Source organism: Brachyhypopomus gauderio, unplaced genomic scaffold (assembly GCF_052324685.1).
Source record: "Brachyhypopomus gauderio isolate BG-103 unplaced genomic scaffold, BGAUD_0.2 sc63, whole genome shotgun sequence".
In the NCBI taxonomy this organism is placed as follows: Eukaryota; Metazoa; Chordata; class Actinopteri; order Gymnotiformes; family Hypopomidae; genus Brachyhypopomus; species Brachyhypopomus gauderio.
Window position 1 is genome coordinate 461,518 of NW_027506884.1, and position 18,158 is coordinate 479,675.

Genomic DNA, 18,158 nt, shown 5'->3' on the forward strand with positions numbered 1-18,158 from the left:
ACGAAGGTGGGATTTGAACACACCCGTACAAAGCACAATGGATTAGCAGTCCATCGCCTTAACCTCTTGGCCACCTCGCCAATTACGGTTGCGTGTCGATTGCGATTTCAAAGATGCAAATACTTTCACAGCACAAAAGGAGGCTTATCTGACTTGTGGGTCCTGCACTTCAGGAGACACGATTGTCAGAAATTAAAGAAAACAACACTGACAAATGTGGGATTTGGGCACACGCGTGCAAAGCACAATGGATTAGCAGTCCATCGCCTTAACCTCTCGGCCACCTCGTCGTTTGTGGTTGTGTGTCAATAGCAATTTCAAAGAAGCAAACACTTTCACAGCACAAAAGAAGGCTTTTCTGACTTGTGGGTCCTGCACTTACATCAGGAGACACGATTGTCAGAAATTAAAGAAAGCAACACCGACGAAGGTGGGATTTGAACACACGCGTGCAAAGCACAATGGATTAGCAGTCCATCGCCTTAACCTCTCGGCCACCTCGTCGTTTGTGGTTGTGTGTCGATAGCAATTTCAAAGAAGCAAACACTTTCACAGCACAAAAGCAGCCGTATATGACTTGTGGGTCTTGCACTTACACCAGGAGACACTATTGTTAGAAATTAAAGAAAGCAACACCGACGAAGGTGGGATTCGAACCCACGCGTGCTATGCACAAAGGATTAGCAGTCCATCGCCTTAACCTCTCGGCCACCTCGTCTTTTGTGGTTGTGTGTGTCGATTGCGAATTCAAAGATGCAAACACTTTCACAGCACAAAAGGAGGCTTATCTGACTTGTGGGTCCTGCACTTATATCAGGAGACACGATTGTCAGAAATTAAAGAAAGCAAGACCGACGAAGGTGGGATTCAAACCCACGCGTGCTATGCACAATGGATTAGCAGTCCATCGCCTTAACCATTTGGCCACCTCGTCAATTACAGTTGTGTGTCGATTGTGATTTCAAAGATGCAAACACTTTCACAGCACAAAAGGAGGCTTATCTGACTTGTGGGTCCTGCACTTACTTCAGGAGACACGATTGTCAGAAATTAAAGAAAACAACACCGACGAATGTGGTATTCAAACCCACGCGTGCAAAGCACAATGGATTAGCAGTCCATCGCCTTAACCTCTTGGCCACCTCGTCAATTACGGTTGTGTGTTGATTGCGATTTCAAAGATGCAAACACTTTCATAGCACAAAAGGAGGCTTGTCTGACTTGTGGGTCGTGCACTTACATCAGGAGACACGATTGTCAGAAATTAAAAAAAGCAACAACGACAAAGGTGGGATTCGAACCCACGCGTGCTATGCACAATGGATTAGCTGTCCATCGCCTTAACCTCTCGGCCACCTCATCGTTGGCAGTTGTGTGTCGATTGCGATTTCAAAGATGCAAACACTTTCACAGCACAAAAGAAGGCTTATCTGACTTGTGGGTCCTGCACTTACACCAGGAGACACGATTGTCAGAAATTAAAGAAAGCAACACCGACGAAGGTGGGATTCGAACCCACGCGTGCTATGCACAATGGATTAGCAGTCCATCGCCTTAACCTCTCGGCCACCTCGTCAATTACAGTTGGGTGTCGATTGCAATTTCAAAGATGCAAATACTTTCACAGCACAAAAGGAGGCTTATCTGACTTGTGGGTCCTGCCCTTACATCAGGAGACACGATTGTCAGAAATTAAAGAAAGCAACACCGATGAAGGTGGGATTTGAACACACGCGTGCAAAGCACAATGGATTAGCAGTCCATCGCCTTAACCTCTCGGCCACCTCGTCAATTATGGTTGTGTCGATTGCGATTTCAAAGATGCAAACACTTTCACAGCACAAAAGAAGGCTTATCTGACTTGTGGGTCCTGCACTTACACCAGGAGACACGATTGTCAGAAATTAAAGAAAGCAACACCGACGAAGGTGGGATTCGAACCCACGCTTGCAAAGCACAATGGATTAGCAGTCCATCGCCTTAACCTCTTGGCCACCTCATCGCTTGTGGTTTTGTGTTGATTGCGATTTCAAAGATGCAAACACTTTCACAGCACAAAAGCAGCCGTATCTGACTTGTGGGTCCTGCACTTACACCAGGAGACACGATTGTCAGAAATTAAAGAAAGTAACACCGACGAAGGTGGGATTCAAACCCACGCTTGCAAAGCACAATGGATTAGCAGTCCATCGCCTTAACCTCTTGGCCACCTCGTCGCTTGTGGTTTTGTGTTGATTGCGATTTCAAAGATGCAAACACTTTCACAGCACAAAAGCAGACATATCTGACTTGTGGGTCCTGCACTTACACCAGGAGACACGATTGTCAGAAATTAAAGAAAGCAACACCGACGAAGGTGGGATTCGAACCCACGCGTGCAAAGCACAATGGATTAGCAGTCCATCGCCTTAACTTCTTGGCCACCTCGTCGCTTGTGTTTTTGTGTCGATAGCAATTTCAAAGAAGCAAACACTTTCACAGCACAAAAAAAGGCTTTTCTGACTTGTGGGTCCTGTAGTTGCAGCAGGAGACACGATTGTCAGAAATTAAAGAAAGCAGCACCGACGAAGGTGGGATTCAAACCCACGCGTGCTATGCAGAATGGATTTGCAGTCCATCGCCTTAACCTCTCGGCCACCTCGTCAACTATGGTTGTGTCGATTGCGATTTCAAAGATGCAAACACTTTCACAGCACAAAAGCAGGCTTGTCTGACTTGTGGGTCCTGCACTTACATCAGGAGACACGATTGTCAGAAATTAAAAAAAGCAACACCGACGAAGTTAAGATTCGAACCCACGCGTGCAAAGCACAATGGATTAGCAGTCCATCGCCTTAACAGCTCGGCCACCTCATCGTTTGCGGTTGTGTGTCGATTGCGATTTCAAAGATGCAAACACTTTCACAGCACAAAAGAAGGCTTATCTGACTTGTGGGTCCTGCACTTACAACAGGAGACACGATTGTCAGAAATTAAAGAAAGCAACACCGACGAAGGTGGGATTCGAACCCACGCTTGCTATGTACAATGGATTAGCAGTCCATCGCCTTAACCTCTCGGCCACCTCATCAATTACGGTTGTGTGTCGATTGCGATTTCAAAGATGCAAATACTTTCACAGCACAAAAGGAGGCTTATCTGACTTGTGGGTCCTGCACTTACATCAGGAGACACGATTGTCAGAAATTAAAGAAAGCAACACCGACGAAGGTGGGATTTGAACACACCCGTACAAAGCACAATGGATTAGCAGTCCATCGCCTTAACCTCTTGGCCACCTCGCCAATTACGGTTGCGTGTCGATTGCGATTTCAAAGATGCAAATACTTTCACAGCACAAAAGGAGGCTTATCTGACTTGTGGGTCCTGCACTTCAGGAGACACGATTGTCAGAAATTAAAGAAAACAACACTGACAAATGTGGGATTTGGGCACACGCGTGCAAAGCACAATGGATTAGCAGTCCATCGCCTTAACCTCTCGGCCACCTCGTCGTTTGTGGTTGTGTGTCAATAGCAATTTCAAAGAAGCAAACACTTTCACAGCACAAAAGAAGGCTTTTCTGACTTGTGGGTCCTGCACTTACATCAGGAGACACGATTGTCAGAAATTAAAGAAAGCAACACCGACGAAGGTGGGATTTGAACACACGCGTGCAAAGCACAATGGATTAGCAGTCCATCGCCTTAACCTCTCGGCCACCTCGTCGTTTGTGGTTGTGTGTCGATAGCAATTTCAAAGAAGCAAACACTTTCACAGCACAAAAGCAGCCGTATATGACTTGTGGGTCCTGCACTTACAACAGGAGACACGATTGTCAGAAATTAAAGAAAACAACACCGACGAAGGTGGGATTCGAACCCACGCGTGCTATGCACAATGGATTAGCAGTCCATCGCCTTAACCTCTCGGCCACCTCATCGTTGGCAGTTGTGTGTCGATTGCGATTTCAAAGATGCAAACACTTTCACAGCACAAAAGAAGGCTTATCTGACTTGTGGGTCCTGCACTTACACCAGGAGACACGATTGTCAGAAATTAAAGAAAGCAACACCGACGAAGGTGGGATTCGAACCCACGCGTGCTATGCACAATGGATTAGCAGTCCATCGCCTTAACCTCTCGGCCACCTCGTCAATTACAGTTGGGTGTCGATTGCAATTTCAAAGATGCAAATACTTTCACAGCACAAAAGGAGGCTTATCTGACTTGTGGGTCCTGCCCTTACATCAGGAGACACGATTGTCAGAAATTAAAGAAAGCAACACCGATGAAGGTGGGATTTGAACACACGCGTGCAAAGCACAATGGATTAGCAGTCCATCGCCTTAACCTCTCGGCCACCTCGTCAATTATGGTTGTGTGTCGATTGCGATTTCAAAGATGCAAACACTTTCACAGCACAAAAGAAGGCTTATCTGACTTGTGGGTCCTGCACTTACACCAGGAGACACGATTGTCAGAAATTAAAGAAAGCAACACCGACGAAGGTGGGATTCGAACCCACGCTTGCAAAGCACAATGGATTAGCAGTCCATCGCCTTAACCTCTTGGCCACCTCGTCGCTTGTGGTTTTGTGTTGATTGCGATTTCAAAGATGCAAACACTTTCACAGCACAAAAGCAGACATATCTGACTTGTGGGTCCTGCACTTACACCAGGAGACACGATTGTCAGAAATTAAAGAAAGCAACACCGACGAAGGTGGGATTCGAACCCACGCGTGCAAAGCACAATGGATTAGCAGTCCATCGCCTTAACCTCTTGGCCACCTCGTCGCTTGTGTTTTTGTGTCGATAGCAATTTCAAAGATGCAAACACTTTCACAGCACAAAAGCAGACATATCTGACTTGTGGGTCCTGCACTTACACCAGGAGACACGATTGTCAGAAATTAAAGAAAGCAACACCGACGAAGGTGGGATTCGAACCCACGCGTGCAAAGCACAATGGATTAGCAGTCCATCGCCTTAACTTCTTGGCCACCTCGTCGCTTGTGTTTTTGTGTCGATAGCAATTTCAAAGAAGCAAACACTTTCACAGCACAAAAAAAGGCTTTTCTGACTTGTGGGTCCTGTAGTTGCAGCAGGAGACACGATTGTCAGAAATTAAAGAAAGCAGCACCGACGAAGGTGGGATTCAAACCCACGCGTGCTATGCAGAATGGATTTGCAGTCCATCGCCTTAACCTCTCGGCCACCTCGTCAACTATGGTTGTGTCGATTGCGATTTCAAAGATGCAAACACTTTCACAGCACAAAAGCAGGCTTGTCTGACTTGTGGGTCCTGCACTTACATCAGGAGACACGATTGTCAGAAATTAAAAAAAGCAACACCGACGAAGTTAAGATTCGAACCCACGCGTGCAAAGCACAATGGATTAGCAGTCCATCGCCTTAACAGCTCGGCCACCTCATCGTTTGCGGTTGTGTGTCGATTGCGATTTCAAAGATGCAAACACTTTCACAGCACAAAAGAAGGCTTATCTGACTTGTGGGTCCTGCACTTACAACAGGAGACACGATTGTCAGAAATTAAAGAAAGCAACACCGACGAAGGTGGGATTCGAACCCACGCTTGCTATGTACAATGGATTAGCAGTCCATCGCCTTAACCTCTCGGCCACCTCATCAATTACGGTTGTGTGTCGATTGCGATTTCAAAGATGCAAATACTTTCACAGCACAAAAGGAGGCTTATCTGACTTGTGGGTCCTGCACTTACATCAGGAGACACGATTGTCAGAAATTAAAGAAAGCAACACCGACGAAGGTGGGATTTGAACACACCCGTACAAAGCACAATGGATTAGCAGTCCATCGCCTTAACCTCTTGGCCACCTCGCCAATTACGGTTGCGTGTCGATTGCGATTTCAAAGATGCAAATACTTTCACAGCACAAAAGGAGGCTTATCTGACTTGTGGGTCCTGCACTTCAGGAGACACGATTGTCAGAAATTAAAGAAAACAACACTGACAAATGTGGGATTTGGGCACACGCGTGCAAAGCACAATGGATTAGCAGTCCATCGCCTTAACCTCTCGGCCACCTCGTCGTTTGTGGTTGTGTGTCAATAGCAATTTCAAAGAAGCAAACACTTTCACAGCACAAAAGAAGGCTTTTCTGACTTGTGGGTCCTGCACTTACATCAGGAGACACGATTGTCAGAAATTAAAGAAAGCAACACCGACGAAGGTGGGATTTGAACACACGCGTGCAAAGCACAATGGATTAGCAGTCCATCGCCTTAACCTCTCGGCCACCTCGTCGTTTGTGGTTGTGTGTCGATAGCAATTTCAAAGAAGCAAACACTTTCACAGCACAAAAGCAGCCGTATATGACTTGTGGGTCCTGCACTTACAACAGGAGACACGATTGTCAGAAATTAAAGAAAACAACACCGACGAAGGTGGGATTCGAACCCACGCGTGCTATGCACAATGGATTAGCAGTCCATCGCCTTAACCTCTCGGCCACCTCATCGTTTGTGGTTGTGTGTCGATTGCGATTTCAAAGATGCAAACACTTTCACAGCACAAAAGCAGCCGTATCTGACTTGTGGGTCCAGCACTTACACCAGGAGACACAATTGTCAGAAATTAAAGAAAGCAACACCAACGAAGGTGGGATTCGAACCCACACATGCTATGCACAATGGATTAGCAGTCCATCGCCTTAACCTCTCGGCCACCTCGTCAAGAACGGTTGTGTGTCGATTGCGATTTCAAAGATGCAAACACTTTCACAACACAAAAGGAGGCTTGTCTGACTTGTGGGTCCTGCACTTACATCAGGAGACACAATTGTCAGAAATTAAAGAAAGCAACACCGACGAAGGTGGGATTCAAACCCACGCTTGCTATGCACAATGGATTAGCAGTCCATCGCCTTAACCTCTCGGCCACCTCATCGTTTGTGGTTGTGTGTCGATTGCGATTTCAAAGATGCAAACACTTTCACAGCACAAAAGGAGGCTTATCTGACTTGTGGGTCCTGCACTTATATCAGGAGACACGATTGTCAGAAATTAAAGAAAGCAACACCGACGAAGGTGGGATTCAAACCCACGCGTGCTATGCACAATGGATTAGCAGTCCATCGCCTTAACCTCTCGGCCACCTCTTCAATTACAGTTGTGTGTCGATTGCGATTTCAAAGATGCAAACACTTTCACAGCACAAAAGGAGGCTTATCTGACTTGTGGGTCCTGCACTTACTTCAGGAGACACGATTGTCAGAAATTAAAGAAAACAACACCGACGAATGTGGTATTCAAACTTACGCGTGCAAAGCACAATGGATTAGCAGTCCATCGCCTTAACCTCTTGGCCACCTCGTCTCTTGTGGTTTTGTGTCGATAGCGATTTCAAAGAAGCAAACACTTTCACAGCACAAAAGGAGGCTTATCTGACTTGTGGGTCCTGCACTTACATCAGGAGACACGATTGTCAGAAATTAAAGAAAGCAACACCGACGAAGGTGGGATTTGAACACACGCGTGCAAAGCACAATGGATTAGCAGTCCATCGCCTTAACCTTTCGGCCACCTTGTCGTTTGTGGTTGTGTGTTGATTGCGATTTCAAAGATGCAAACACTTTCACAGCACAAAAGCAGACATATCTGACTTGTGGGTCCTGCACTTACACCAGGAGACACGATTGTCAGAAATTAAAGAAAGCAACACCGACGAAGGTGGGATTCGAACCCACGCGTGCAAAGCACAATGGATTAGCAGTCCATCGCCTTAACTTCTTGGCCACCTCGTCGCTTGTGTTTTTGTGTCGATAGCAATTTCAAAGAAGCAAACACTTTCACAGCACAAAAAAAGGCTTTTCTGACTTGTGGGTCCTGTAGTTGCAGCAGGAGACACGATTGTCAGAAATTAAAGAAAGCAGCACCGACGAAGGTGGGATTCAAACCCACGCGTGCTATGCAGAATGGATTTGCAGTCCATCGCCTTAACCTCTCGGCCACCTCGTCAACTATGGTTGTGTCGATTGCGATTTCAAAGATGCAAACACTTTCACAGCACAAAAGCAGGCTTGTCTGACTTGTGGGTCCTGCACTTACATCAGGAGACACGATTGTCAGAAATTAAAAAAAGCAACACCGACGAAGTTAAGATTCGAACCCACGCGTGCAAAGCACAATGGATTAGCAGTCCATCGCCTTAACAGCTCGGCCACCTCATCGTTTGCGGTTGTGTGTCGATTGCGATTTCAAAGATGCAAACACTTTCACAGCACAAAAGAAGGCTTATCTGACTTGTGGGTCCTGCACTTACAACAGGAGACACGATTGTCAGAAATTAAAGAAAGCAACACCGACGAAGGTGGGATTCGAAGCCACGCTTGCTATGCACAATGGATTAGCAGTCCATCGCCTTAACCTCTCGGCCACCTCATCAATTACGGTTGTGTGTCGATTGCGATTTCAAAGATGCAAATACTTTCACAGCACAAAAGGAGGCTTATCTGACTTGTGGGTCCTGCACTTACATCAGGAGACACGATTGTCAGAAATTAAAGAAAGCAACACCGACGAAGGTGGGATTTGAACACACCCGTACAAAGCACAATGGATTAGCAGTCCATCGCCTTAACCTCTTGGCCACCTCGCCAATTACGGTTGCGTGTCGATTGCGATTTCAAAGATGCAAATACTTTCACAGCACAAAAGGAGGCTTATCTGACTTGTGGGTCCTGCACTTCAGGAGACACGATTGTCAGAAATTAAAGAAAACAACACTGACAAATGTGGGATTTGGGCACACGCGTGCAAAGCACAATGGATTAGCAGTCCATCGCCTTAACCTCTCGGCCACCTCGTCGTTTGTGGTTGTGTGTCAATAGCAATTTTAAAGAAGCAAACACTTTCACAGCACAAAAGAAGGCTTTTCTGACTTGTGGGTCCTGCACTTACATCAGGAGACACGATTGTCAGAAATTAAAGAAAGCAACACCGACGAAGGTGGGATTTGAACACACGCGTGCAAAGCTCAATGGATTAGCAATCCATCGCCTTAACCTCTCGGCCACCTCGTCGTTTGTGGTTGTGTGTCGATAGCAATTTCAAAGAAGCAAACACTTTCACAGCACAAAAGCAGCCGTATATGACTTGTGGGTCCTGCACTTACAACAGGAGACACGATTGTCAGAAATTAAAGAAAACAACACCGACGAAGGTGGGATTCGAACCCACGCGTGCTATGCACAATGGATTAGCAGTCCATCGCCTTAACCTCTCGGCCACCTCATCGTTGGCAGTTGTGTGTCGATTGCGATTTCAAAGATGCAAACACTTTCACAGCACAAAAGAAGGCTTATCTGACTTGTGGGTCCTGCACTTACACCAGGAGACACGATTGTCAGAAATTAAAGAAAGCAACACCGACGAAGGTGGGATTCGAACCCACGCGTGCTATGCACAATGGATTAGCAGTCCATCGCCTTAACCTCTCGGCCACCTCGTCAATTACAGTTGGGTGTCGATTGCAATTTCAAAGATGCAAATACTTTCACAGCACAAAAGGAGGCTTATCTGACTTGTGGGTCCTGCCCTTACATCAGGAGACACGATTGTCAGAAATTAAAGAAAGCAACACCGATGAAGGTGGGATTTGAACACACGCGTGCAAAGCACAATGGATTAGCAGTCCATCGCCTTAACCTCTCGGCCACCTCGTCAATTATGGTTGTGTGTCGATTGCGATTTCAAAGATGCAAACACTTTCACAGCACAAAAGAAGGCTTATCTGACTTGTGGGTCCTGCACTTACACCAGGAGACACGATTGTCAGAAATTAAAGAAAGCAACACCGACGAAGGTGGGATTCGAACCCACGCTTGCAAAGCACAATGGATTAGCAGTCCATCGCCTTAACCTCTTGGCCACCTCATCGCTTGTGGTTTTGTGTTGATTGCGATTTCAAAGATGCAAACACTTTCACAGCACAAAAGCAGCCGTATCTGACTTGTGGGTCCTGCACTTACACCAGGAGACACGATTGTCAGAAATTAAAGAAAGCAACACCGACGAAGGTGGGATTCAAACCCACGCTTGCAAAGCACAATGGATTAGCAGTCCATCGCCTTAACCTCTTGGCCACCTCGTCGCTTGTGGTTTTGTGTTGATTGCGATTTCAAAGATGCAAACACTTTCACAGCACAAAAGCAGACATATCTGACTTGTGGGTCCTGCACTTACACCAGGAGACACGATTGTCAGAAATTAAAGAAAGCAACACCGACGAAGGTGGGATTCGAACCCACGCGTGCAAAGCACAATGGATTAGCAGTCCATCGCCTTAACTTCTTGGCCACCTCGTCGCTTGTGTTTTTGTGTCGATAGCAATTTCAAAGAAGCAAACACTTTCACAGCACAAAAAAAGGCTTTTCTGACTTGTGGGTCCTGTAGTTGCAGCAGGAGACACGATTGTCAGAAATTAAAGAAAGCAGCACCGACGAAGGTGGGATTCAAACCCACGCGTGCTATGCAGAATGGATTTGCAGTCCATCGCCTTAACCTCTCGGCCACCTCGTCAACTATGGTTGTGTCGATTGCGATTTCAAAGATGCAAACACTTTCACAGCACAAAAGCAGGCTTGTCTGACTTGTGGGTCCTGCACTTACATCAGGAGACACGATTGTCAGAAATTAAAAAAAGCAACACCGACGAAGTTAAGATTCGAACCCACGCGTGCAAAGCACAATGGATTAGCAGTCCATCGCCTTAACAGCTCGGCCACCTCATCGTTTGCGGTTGTGTGTCGATTGCGATTTCAAAGATGCAAACACTTTCACAGCACAAAAGAAGGCTTATCTGACTTGTGGGTCCTGCACTTACAACAGGAGACACGATTGTCAGAAATTAAAGAAAGCAACACCGACGAAGGTGGGATTCGAACCCACGCTTGCTATGTACAATGGATTAGCAGTCCATCGCCTTAACCTCTCGGCCACCTCATCAATTACGGTTGTGTGTCGATTGCGATTTCAAAGATGCAAATACTTTCACAGCACAAAAGGAGGCTTATCTGACTTGTGGGTCCTGCACTTACATCAGGAGACACGATTGTCAGAAATTAAAGAAAGCAACACCGACGAAGGTGGGATTTGAACACACCCGTACAAAGCACAATGGATTAGCAGTCCATCGCCTTAACCTCTTGGCCACCTCGCCAATTACGGTTGCGTGTCGATTGCGATTTCAAAGATGCAAATACTTTCACAGCACAAAAGGAGGCTTATCTGACTTGTGGGTCCTGCACTTCAGGAGACACGATTGTCAGAAATTAAAGAAAACAACACTGACAAATGTGGGATTTGGGCACACGCGTGCAAAGCACAATGGATTAGCAGTCCATCGCCTTAACCTCTCGGCCACCTCGTCGTTTGTGGTTGTGTGTCAATAGCAATTTCAAAGAAGCAAACACTTTCACAGCACAAAAGAAGGCTTTTCTGACTTGTGGGTCCTGCACTTACATCAGGAGACACGATTGTCAGAAATTAAAGAAAGCAACACCGACGAAGGTGGGATTTGAACACACGCGTGCAAAGCACAATGGATTAGCAGTCCATCGCCTTAACCTCTCGGCCACCTCGTCGTTTGTGGTTGTGTGTCGATAGCAATTTCAAAGAAGCAAACACTTTCACAGCACAAAAGCAGCCGTATATGACTTGTGGGTCCTGCACTTACAACAGGAGACACGATTGTCAGAAATTAAAGAAAACAACACCGACGAAGGTGGGATTCGAACCCACGCGTGCTATGCACAATGGATTAGCAGTCCATCGCCTTAACCTCTCGGCCACCTCATCGTTTGTGGTTGTGTGTCGATTGCGATTTCAAAGATGCAAACACTTTCACAGCACAAAAGCAGCCGTATCTGACTTGTGGGTCCAGCACTTACACCAGGAGACACAATTGTCAGAAATTAAAGAAAGCAACACCAACGAAGGTGGGATTCGAACCCACACATGCTATGCACAATGGATTAGCAGTCCATCGCCTTAACCTCTCGGCCACCTCGTCAAGAACGGTTGTGTGTCGATTGCGATTTCAAAGATGCAAACACTTTCACAACACAAAAGGAGGCTTGTCTGACTTGTGGGTCCTGCACTTACATCAGGAGACACAATTGTCAGAAATTAAAGAAAGCAACACCGACGAAGGTGGGATTCAAACCCACGCTTGCTATGCACAATGGATTAGCAGTCCATCGCCTTAACCTCTCGGCCACCTCATCGTTTGTGGTTGTGTGTCGATTGCGATTTCAAAGATGCAAACACTTTCACAGCACAAAAGGAGGCTTATCTGACTTGTGGGTCCTGCACTTATATCAGGAGACACGATTGTCAGAAATTAAAGAAAGCAACACCGACGAAGGTGGGATTCAAACCCACGCGTGCTATGCACAATGGATTAGCAGTCCATCGCCTTAACCTCTCGGCCACCTCTTCAATTACAGTTGTGTGTCGATTGCGATTTCAAAGATGCAAACACTTTCACAGCACAAAAGGAGGCTTATCTGACTTGTGGGTCCTGCACTTACTTCAGGAGACACGATTGTCAGAAATTAAAGAAAACAACACCGACGAATGTGGTATTCAAACTTACGCGTGCAAAGCACAATGGATTAGCAGTCCATCGCCTTAACCTCTTGGCCACCTCGTCTCTTGTGGTTTTGTGTCGATAGCGATTTCAAAGAAGCAAACACTTTCACAGCACAAAAGGAGGCTTATCTGACTTGTGGGTCCTGCACTTACATCAGGAGACACGATTGTCAGAAATTAAAGAAAGCAACACCGACGAAGGTTGGATTTGAACACACGCGTGCAAAGCACAATGGATTAGCAGTCCATCGCCTTAACCTTTCGGCCACCTTGTCGTTTGTGGTTGTGTGTTGATTGCGATTTCAAAGATGCAAACACTTTCACAGCACAAAAGCAGACATATCTGACTTGTGGGTCCTGCACTTACACCAGGAGACACGATTGTCAGAAATTAAAGAAAGCAACACCGACGAAGGTGGGATTCGAACCCACGCGTGCAAAGCACAATGGATTAGCAGTCCATCGCCTTAACTTCTTGGCCACCTCGTCGCTTGTGTTTTTGTGTCGATAGCAATTTCAAAGAAGCAAACACTTTCACAGCACAAAAAAAGGCTTTTCTGACTTGTGGGTCCTGTAGTTGCAGCAGGAGACACGATTGTCAGAAATTAAAGAAAGCAGCACCGACGAAGGTGGGATTCAAACCCACGCGTGCTATGCAGAACGGATTTGCAGTCCATCGCCTTAACCTCTCGGCCACCTCGTCAACTATGGTTGTGTCGATTGCGATTTCAAAGATGCAAACACTTTCACAGCACAAAAGCAGGCTTGTCTGACTTGTGGGTCCTGCACTTACATCAGGAGACACGATTGTCAGAAATTAAAAAAAGCAACACCGACGAAGTTAAGATTCGAACCCACGCGTGCAAAGCACAATGGATTAGCAGTCCATCGCCTTAACAGCTCGGCCACCTCATCGTTTGCGGTTGTGTGTCGATTGCGATTTCAAAGATGCAAACACTTTCACAGCACAAAAGAAGGCTTATCTGACTTGTGGGTCCTGCACTTACAACAGGAGACACGATTGTCAGAAATTAAAGAAAGCAACACCGACGAAGGTGGGATTCGAAGCCACGCTTGCTATGCACAATGGATTAGCAGTCCATCGCCTTAACCTCTCGGCCACCTCATCAATTACGGTTGTGTGTCGATTGCGATTTCAAAGATGCAAATACTTTCACAGCACAAAAGGAGGCTTATCTGACTTGTGGGTCCTGCACTTACATCAGGAGACACGATTGTCAGAAATTAAAGAAAGCAACACCGACGAAGGTGGGATTTGAACACACCCGTACAAAGCACAATGGATTAGCAGTCCATCGCCTTAACCTCTTGGCCACCTCGCCAATTACGGTTGCGTGTCGATTGCGATTTCAAAGATGCAAATACTTTCACAGCACAAAAGGAGGCTTATCTGACTTGTGGGTCCTGCACTTCAGGAGACACGATTGTCAGAAATTAAAGAAAACAACACTGACAAATGTGGGATTTGGGCACACGCGTGCAAAGCACAATGGATTAGCAGTCCATCGCCTTAACCTCTCGGCCACCTCGTCGTTTGTGGTTGTGTGTCAATAGCAATTTTAAAGAAGCAAACACTTTCACAGCACAAAAGAAGGCTTTTCTGACTTGTGGGTCCTGCACTTACATCAGGAGACACGATTGTCAGAAATTAAAGAAAGCAACACCGACGAAGGTGGGATTTGAACACACGCGTGCAAAGCACAATGGATTAGCAGTCCATCGCCTTAACCTCTCGGCCACCTCGTCGTTTGTGGTTGTGTGTCGATAGCAATTTCAAAGAAGCAAACACTTTCACAGCACAAAAGCAGCCGTATATGACTTGTGGGTCCTGCACTTACAACAGGAGACACGATTGTCAGAAATTAAAGAAAGCAACACCGACGAAGGTGGGATTCGAACCCACGCGTGCTATGCACAATGGATTAGCAGTCCATCGCCTTAACCTCTCGGCCACCTCATCGTTTGTGGTTGTGTGTCGATTGCGATTTCAAAGATGCAAACACTTTCACAGCACAAAAGCAGCCGTATCTGACTTGTGGGTCCAGCACTTACACCAGGAGACACAATTGTCAGAAATTAAAGAAAGCAACACCAACGAAGGTGGGATTCGAACCCACACATGCTATGCACAATGGATTAGCAGTCCATCGCCTTAACCTCTCGGCCACCTCGTCAAGAACGGTTGTGTGTCGATTGCGATTTCAAAGATGCAAACACTTTCACAACACAAAAGGAGGCTTGTCTGACTTGTGGGTCCTGCACTTACATCAGGAGACACAATTGTCAGAAATTAAAGAAAGCAACACCGACGAAGGTGGGATTCAAACCCACGCTTGCTATGCACAATGGATTAGCAGTCCATCGCCTTAACCTCTCGGCCACCTCATCATTTGTGGTTGTGTGTCGATTGCGATTTCAAAGATGCAAACACTTTCACAGCACAAAAGGAGGCTTATCTGACTTGTGGGTCCTGCACTTATATCAGGAGACACGATTGTCAGAAATTAAAGAAAGCAAGACCGACGAAGGTGGGATTCAAACCCACGCGTGCTATGCACAATGGATTAGCAGTCCATCGCCTTAACCTCTCGGCCACCTCTTCAATTACAGTTGTGTGTCGATTGCGATTTCAAAGATGCAAACACTTTCACAGCACAAAAGGAGGCTTATCTGACTTGTGGGTCCTGCACTTACTTCAGGAGACACGATTGTCAGAAATTAAAGAAAACAACACCGACGAATGTGGTATTCAAACTTACGCGTGCAAAGCACAATGGATTAGCAGTCCATCGCCTTAACCTCTTGGCCACCTCGTCTCTTGTGGTTTTGTGTCGATAGCGATTTCAAAGAAGCAAACACTTTCACAGCACAAAAGGAGGCTTATCTGACTTGTGGGTCCTGCACTTACATCAGGAGACACGATTGTCAGAAATTAAAGAAAGCAACACCGACGAAGGTGGGATTTGAACACACGCGTGCAAAGCACAATGGATTAGCAGTCCATCGCCTTAACCTTTCGGCCACCTTGTCGTTTGTGGTTGTGTGTCGATTGCAATTTCAAAGATGCAAACACTTTCACAGCACAAAAGCAGCCGTATATGACTTGTGGGTCTTGCACTTACACCAGGAGACACTATTGTTAGAAATTAAAGAAAGCAACACCGACGAAGGTGGGATTCGAACCCACGCGTGCTATGCACAAAGGATTAGCAGTCCATCGCCTTAACCTCTCGGCCACCTCGTCTTTTGTGGTTGTGTGTGTCGATTGCGAATTCAAAGATGCAAACACTTTCACAGCACAAAAGGAGGCTTATCTGACTTGTGGGTCCTGCACTTATATCAGGAGACACGATTGTCAGAAATTAAAGAAAGCAACACCGACGAAGGTGGGATTCAAACCCACGCGTGCTATGCACAATGGATTAGCAGTCCATCGCCTTAACCTCTTGGCCACCTCTTCAAATACAGTTGTGTGTCGATTGCGATTTCAAAGATGCAAACACTTTCACAGCACAAAAGGAGGCTTATCTGACTTGTGGGTCCTGCACTTACTTCAGGAGACACGATTGTCAGAAATTAAAGAAAACAACACCGACGAATGTGGTATTCAAACCCACGCGTGCAAAGCACAATGGATTAGCAGTCCATCGCCTTAACCTCTTGGCCACCTCGTCAATTACGGTTGTGTGTTGATTGCGATTTCAAAGATGCAAACACTTTCATAGCACAAAAGGAGGCTTGTCTGACTTGTGGGTCGTGCACTTACATCAGGAGACACGATTGTCAGAAATTAAAAAAAGCAACAACGACAAAGGTGGGATTCGAACCCACGCGTGCTATGCACAATGGATTAGCAGTCCATCGCCTTAACCTCTCGGCCACCTCATCGTTGGCAGTTGTGTGTCGATTGCGATTTCAAAGATGCAAACACTTTCACAGCACAAAAGAAGGCTTATCTGACTTGTGGGTCCTGCACTTACACCAGGAGACACGATTGTCAGAAATTAAAGAAAGCAACACCGACGAAGGTGGGATTCGAACCCACGCGTGCTATGCACATTGGATTAGCAGTCCATCGCCTTAACCTCTCGGCCACCTCGTCAATTACAGTTGGGTGTCGATTGCAATTTCAAAGATGCAAATACTTTCACAGCACAAAAGGAGGCTTATCTGACTTGTGGGTCCTGCCCTTACATCAGGAGACACGATTGTCAGAAATTAAAGAAAGCAACACCGATGAAGGTGGGATTTGAACACACGCGTGCAAAGCACAATGGATTAGCAGTCCATCGCCTTAACCTCTCGGCCACCTCGTCAATTATGGTTGTGTGTCGATTGCGATTTCAAAGATGCAAACACTTTCACAGCACAAAAGAAGGCTTATCTGACTTGTGGGTCCTGCACTTACACCAGGAGACACGATTGTCAGAAATTAAAGAAAGCAACACCGACGAAGGTGGGATTCGAACCCACGCTTGCAAAGCACAATGGATTAGCAGTCCATCGCCTTAACCTCTTGGCCACCTCATCGCTTGTGGTTTTGTGTTGATTGCGATTTCAAAGATGCAAACACTTTCACAGCACAAAAGCAGCCGTATCTGACTTGTGGGTCCTGCACTTACACCAGGAGACACGATTGTCAGAAATTAAAGAAAGCAACACCGACGAAGGTGGGATTCGAACCCACGCTTGCAAAGCACAATGGATTAGCAGTCCATCGCCTTAACCTCTTGGCCACCTCGTCGCTTGTGGTTTTGTGTTGATTGCGATTTCAAAGATGCAAATACTTTCACAGCACAAAAGCAGACATATCTGACTTGTGGGTCCTGCACTTACACCAGGAGACACGATTGTCAGAAATTAAAGAAAGCAACACCGACGAAGGTGGGATTCGAACCCACGCGTGCAAAGCACAATGGATTAGCAGTCCATCGCCTTAACTTCTTGGCCACCTCGTCGCTTGTGTTTTTGTGTCGATAGCAATTTCAAAGAAGCAAACACTTTCACAGCACAAAAAAAGGCTTTTCTGACTTGTGGGTCCTGTAGTTGCAGCAGGAGACACGATTGTCAGAAATTAAAGAAAGCAGCACCGACGAAGGTGGGATTCAAACCCACGCGTGCTATGCAGAATGGATTTGCAGTCCATCGCCTTAACCTCTCGGCCACCTCGTCAACTATGGTTGTGTCGATTGCGATTTCAAAGATGCAAACACTTTCACAGCACAAAAGCAGGCTTGTCTGACTTGTGGGTCCTGCACTTACATCAGGAGACACGATTGTCAGAAATTAAAAAAAGCAACACCGACGAAGTTAAGATTCGAACCCACGCGTGCAAAGCACAATGGATTAGCAGTCCATCGCCTTAACAGCTCGGCCACCTCATCGTTTGCGGTTGTGTGTCGATTGCGATTTCAAAGATGCAAACACTTTCACAGCACAAAAGAAGGCTTATCTGACTTGTGGGTCCTGCACTTACAACAGGAGACACGATTGTCAGAAATTAAAGAAAGCAACACCGAC

General features: G+C 46.3%; 6 non-coding genes across 6 annotated transcripts; all 6 read right to left on the reverse strand.

The window, feature by feature from the left end:
* Positions 1-2,562: 2,562 nt before the first annotated feature.
* On the reverse strand, positions 2,563-2,644 carry trnac-gca (transfer RNA cysteine (anticodon GCA)). Its single transcript has one exon. It is a non-coding gene; the product is annotated as a tRNA-Cys (tRNA).
* A 2,480-nt stretch (positions 2,645-5,124) lies between these two features.
* On the reverse strand, positions 5,125-5,206 carry trnac-gca (transfer RNA cysteine (anticodon GCA)). Its single transcript has one exon. It is a non-coding gene; the product is annotated as a tRNA-Cys (tRNA).
* A 2,694-nt stretch (positions 5,207-7,900) lies between these two features.
* trnac-gca (transfer RNA cysteine (anticodon GCA)) lies at positions 7,901-7,982 on the reverse strand. Its single transcript has one exon. It is a non-coding gene; the product is annotated as a tRNA-Cys (tRNA).
* A 2,480-nt stretch (positions 7,983-10,462) lies between these two features.
* Positions 10,463-10,544, reverse strand: trnac-gca (transfer RNA cysteine (anticodon GCA)). Its single transcript has one exon. It is a non-coding gene; the product is annotated as a tRNA-Cys (tRNA).
* A 2,694-nt stretch (positions 10,545-13,238) lies between these two features.
* Positions 13,239-13,320, reverse strand: trnac-gca (transfer RNA cysteine (anticodon GCA)). The gene has a single exon. It is a non-coding gene; the product is annotated as a tRNA-Cys (tRNA).
* Positions 13,321-17,728: 4,408 nt separating this feature from the next.
* trnac-gca (transfer RNA cysteine (anticodon GCA)) lies at positions 17,729-17,810 on the reverse strand. The gene has a single exon. It is a non-coding gene; the product is annotated as a tRNA-Cys (tRNA).
* Between the last annotated feature and the right edge of the window lie 348 nt (positions 17,811-18,158).